Below are 5,153 nucleotides of genomic sequence, written 5' to 3' on the forward strand. Positions count from 1 at the left end.
TAAAAATGCATCAGATAAATATTTTTTTTCAAAATGTTTGCATTCATCTGTTAATCAACCTCAGTCCTGATCAAAACTACTAAATTGTTTAGAAAATTACATTATTTTTAATTTTTTCAATTATTTTAACTTTTTAATTGTCAAGTTCATAAATGACATAACTGATTTGGTGGGGGGAAAAAAACACAAAATGACATATTTTCAATAAAAAAGTAATTGTGGACTGGATTTTTTTTTACCTTTTATCACAGTCTTGTTAAATTTTTATTTTTTCTCCTTAATTTACTGTTGGTGGCAGTTGTTTCCCCATTGACTTCCATTATAAGCACATTTGATGGTGCAAAAATACACAGTCTTTGTTTTTATTTACACTGTTAGACATTTCAAAGGGTTTTTACAGTAACTTACTGGCAACACTGTTGCCAGTAAGTTACTGTATTTTAGATTTACAGTATACAACTGTAAATCCGTTTACAGCATGTTACCGTAGTGTCTGAAAATGGTTAACTACTGTAAAAACCTAAGTTAACAGTTAGCTACTGTAAACCTTTTAATTTTGTCCTAAATATTTTATAATATAATTTTTATTAATATTATTTTAATACTATAGACCTAAAAAAGACACAATTACAAAATATTAACAAAATAAACACTTTATTTAAAACATTGGAGATGCTTAAAACAAGCTTAAAAATGTGTAAAAACATTACATTTCAATCATTCAAAATATTTTATTTTAAGAAAAAAAAAACATTGAAAATGACAAAGCACATTAACATACATGTACAAAACTAATTTAAGTGTCTGACCTGCATATTGTTGAGAAAAAAAAAAACCAATTGTACTAAGTACTACTGACATTAAACCAGACACAATTACAAAATATTCCATTCTTTAAAACATTAATAATGCTTAAAGCATTTAAGGAAAATGTGTGAAAATTACATTAAGCAATAAAATCAACACATTAAAAATAAATAAATCACACAAAGCACTAGAACATACATGTACAATAAAAATTTAAACTTCTGAATTGCATATTGTTGGAAAAATAAATATTTGTAACTATTAGCCGACTCAGAAACAACCCAACTTTAAAATATTACTAGTTCTGGTGTCAAATGCTCAACAAGGTCTGAATTCACATGTTCAAATGCAATTCATCTTTATTTCTATTGCACTTTTACAATGTAGATCAATGATGTCAAAGCAGCTTAACATAGAAGTTCTTGTAAATTGAAGCTGCTTCAGTCCAGTTTTCAGAATTGAAGCAGTAAATGTCACTGCTGAAAGTCCAAACACTGAAGAGCAAATCCACCGATCCACCAATCGTAGCCAAGTGATCCAGTGGCGACAGTGGCATGGAACAAACTTCACCAACTGACGAAAGTGTAGAATAAAAGCCCTTGAGTGAAACCAGGCTCAGTTGGGCACGACCAGTTCTCCTCTAGCCAAACTTGTGCAAGGCCGCAGTATAGGCACCGGAGGCTTGAAAGTTCACCAGCGGGTGGTCAGGCTGGCCCATTGGATCAATGCGGAAACTCATTGATCACGTGTGTCTTTTAGGATTCACTCCTCCATGACCACCACAGCATCTGGTCAGGATTTGGCCCAGTCCAGGATTATGAAGAACTCTGGATAAGGACAAACAGACTAACATAAGCATAGAAGAAGCTTGTTTAAAAAAAATAAATCATATACTGGTTAATTATTTTGAAGCATGGCAGCTAGGTTGAGGTAGTTTTCAGCTGGTACTGAGCAACTGGCTCCTGCTCATAACCTGCTCACTACCATGTTTAAAAGATAACTAACCAGAATGTCCTGTTTATTTTTTTCCCTAACAAGGTTTTACAAAAACATTGAAGCATTTGTGATGAGTTGATTCACTGCAGGACAGATTAGACTATTTGTTTTATGTATTCCTAATAAACTAAAACTGACTGAATACTGATACAATTATTGAGAGTGTCTCACCTAATCCAAGTTCTCAGTTAGCTGGTGAAAGAAGGATAACTCACTGTTGTTCATGGTTGTCATTCTCTTCACTACTTCTCCTGCCTTCTTCTGGCTCACTCTGGTTGTTGCTGTGCATTTTGTTTCATCCTCTGGAATTATTTATACAAAAAATTGTATTATTTTATTTATTACAAAATATTTAGGCAACATGAAATGGGGAAAAAGACATTTAATACATAGACAAATGCATGTATCCCAATACTAATTATTGTATTTTGAAATGTCTGACCCATGACAGACCTCAATCTGCTCAAAAATATTATAAACAAAGATGAAAAAAAAAACCTACTAAATGGTTTAATAAAAAAGGGAAAACAATTTTTTTATTTAGCTAGCAACTAAACATGTGACACATTTTGTATTAAAAGTAACGTTAATATATTGAGAAACAAATAGATGTACAGTACTTACTGTTGTATGAGGTCCAGTTTGCACAGGCAGGCTCCCAGTATTCTATATTGAGACCATAAAAAAGCCAAAAATACAGATAAGAATACCATGCTACAATCCACAACCTCCACACAACTTTTTTTTATTTGTTTACCTTGGTTGCTTACTGGTCTTGCTTATTTTTTAAGCATAAGGCTGTGCTGATCAAGATGTTCCTCTGAAATGCTGTTTGTTTCTTCAGACAAAACCTGCTGCTGTGCCAGTGCCATATCTAAACAGAAAAAAATATAATGGTAACAATTATGTTAAACCAAATGTCAAGAGTTGTGATAAAAAAATAATTAGCAAACAATAAATAGCAAAAAGGTGGTTATTAGCATAATGCATAGAGGTAAAATTGGTTTTATATTAGCAGATTCAGACTTCCCCCTTAATAATTTAATTTCATAAAAGTATTATTTGCAAACTCTAAATAGCGAAATCATTTTAGCAGCTAATGCCAATCAAAGTACAACATGCTCACGGTCAAATAAACAGTGTTAATGTTGATTTCAAGTCATACTGGCATGCTAATTCTGATCGAATATTCAAAGTAACATGGTAAACAGTATAGAGTGTTCTAAATGAACGAATGTGCGAATATAAAACCAACTTTACCTCTATGCATATTGTAACGTTATAGATTTACGTTAACGTTCTTATAGGTTACGTCGCGATGTTATTTTCTCAAGCTAACGTTATAAGTTACTCTAAACCAGAGAAAAATAAGTTCACAACATCTAATATATATAGTATAAATCAATATAAGTTAAACGTTGCACGTTAAAATGAGTTTGAGTCCAATTCAGTATAAACTTAGCTCAGTTTAGCTAACAGTTAACATTACCATTTTAAGATCGCTTCAGCCAATGTTGCCGAGCAAACAAATGCTAACAGAGGTGCTCAAATCAATGTCGAGTGTTGTCAGCACAGACAGACGCGCTTTTACCTGGATTATTTGTTGGTCTTTCATTCATATTCTTCTGGGGGAAAACACTCTCTGCCGGACCGTTGTCTCGTGCTAAGTGTCCTCCAAAACTGTCTGCATACCTCTGGTTCCCTCCTAAACCAAAACCCGCTGCAACACCGGTTCCTATGTAAATAAATAAAAAGATATGACGAGAACAATGGCTAATAGTCATAAACAGTCTTATTTAAAGTAATAGTAGTGTTAATGTAATAAATTAAATAAAGGTAACATCTTAATAGATGATATATTTCTCAAATGGGCGAAATAACGCCAAGCCAGAGAAAATAATCATAGCCAACTTTATACTTTACTTTGTTCTATTCTCGTCCACAAAACATTCTGTAAAATGAAACACTGCCTCAGCTTACCAGAGTAAAGTTTGTTAAATCCAGTATGTTCTTCAGGCACACTAATAAATTGTCCTCCAGAATTGCTCCAGGGTCCTCAGGCAAAATGTGGTGCAGAGTAGTCGAATCGCCGCAAGGTGGCGTTGAAGCAGTTGTGGAAAATACAGTATAATACACGAATTTTTACAAATACAGTACATCGCTGTATATGTTGTTCGACGTCACACTAAATTCCCATAATGCAACGGTAAATACAGTTATTTACCGTAAAAGGAATTTGCAGTATTACACTGGGTGAAATACAGTAAATAACTGTGTAATTTACAGAAATGTCTAACAGTGTACTCCATGGAGTTCTGAGAGCTGAGATGCATATATTGATTTTCTCAGACACATCAAGGTAAGTGCGTAAAGGTCACTCTCACACACACAAACACACTTTAATTTCTGTTATACTCCATATAAAAACCAGAAACTAGGCTTATTTATGCGCATGCCTTTCTATATGGTTAATGGTGCCAACTGATAATCAACAGTAAAAAATGACAAATTTGACCTCTTCCCAACAGGAAAAACCTCTAACAATTAAAAATACATGATTATATGGTTTTACAATTTTGTGATCAACAAAGTGTGGTTATAATGGAAGTCAGTAAATTAAATCTAGTCTACATCCATTTTAAAGATTTGCCGATTTGAAAATGGATCTGGCCCAGAGTGAGCTGCTGTCTGAGTTACTAACTTGACTTTTCTGGAGGCGGTTTAGATTTAGAAATAAGTAAAAGTAGTCAGGTGCAGAACCTGTGGTTTTGAGTATCAGAGTTTTAAAGCTTCAACAGATTACAGGGAGCAGGCGAATTGAAATAGTAGATATTTTAACAGTACTTTCTTGCAGATTTGCAGATAAAGAGGTGACTGGGACGAGATGGTGGGACAAGTCTGTTCATGTTTTCTACATACTGTACAACAATGCATACCATTCCAATCATAAAAAAGGCCAAGAGCACTTGAGTAAAACCCCCGCTAGCTGTAGGTGGGTTGTTGATGTTGTATTGCATTTTCACTGTCACATGTGACAAAAAAAAAGAATATAACTGTTAATAGTTATTATAAACATGCATAAAATCTCAAGCCTCTAAAACATAACCTATATTATTAATTCTTTCAACCAAATCCTCAATGTAATTCACAGACAAGCATGTGGTATTGATCAGCCCCTTGGCCTCCATATCTGGAGATTTCCACCAGTGGGCTCTGCTATAATATGATTGTAACTGTGCTATAATTGAACCCTCGAGCTTGGCTCTGATTTAAGACATCATCTTCTCTTTTTTCCTATGGAATATCAGGATGGCTGAGAGAGAAAGACACCCAGTCTGAGGGTGAAAACA

General features: G+C 33.8%; 1 long non-coding RNA gene across 2 annotated transcripts; it reads right to left on the minus strand.

Annotated features, from left to right (window-relative positions):
• Positions 1–711: 711 nt before the first annotated feature.
• On the minus strand, positions 712–4,593 carry LOC137490216 (uncharacterized). 2 transcript variants are annotated; one of them, XR_011009595.2, is made up of 6 exons: positions 3,784–4,593; positions 3,395–3,538; positions 2,561–2,677; positions 2,428–2,469; positions 2,019–2,105; positions 712–1,634 (listed from the first exon to the last, which is right to left on the minus strand). It is a non-coding gene; the product is annotated as an uncharacterized lncRNA (long non-coding RNA). The 2 variants fall into 2 exon arrangements; XR_012408017.1 differs by having other exon boundaries at positions 1,975–2,105; positions 3,784–3,882.
• Positions 4,594–5,153: the final 560 nt, after the last annotated feature.

The sequence above is a fragment of the Danio rerio genome, chromosome 6 (genome assembly GCF_049306965.1).
Source record: "Danio rerio strain Tuebingen ecotype United States chromosome 6, GRCz12tu, whole genome shotgun sequence".
Lineage (NCBI taxonomy): Eukaryota > Metazoa > Chordata > Actinopteri > Cypriniformes > Danionidae > Danio > Danio rerio.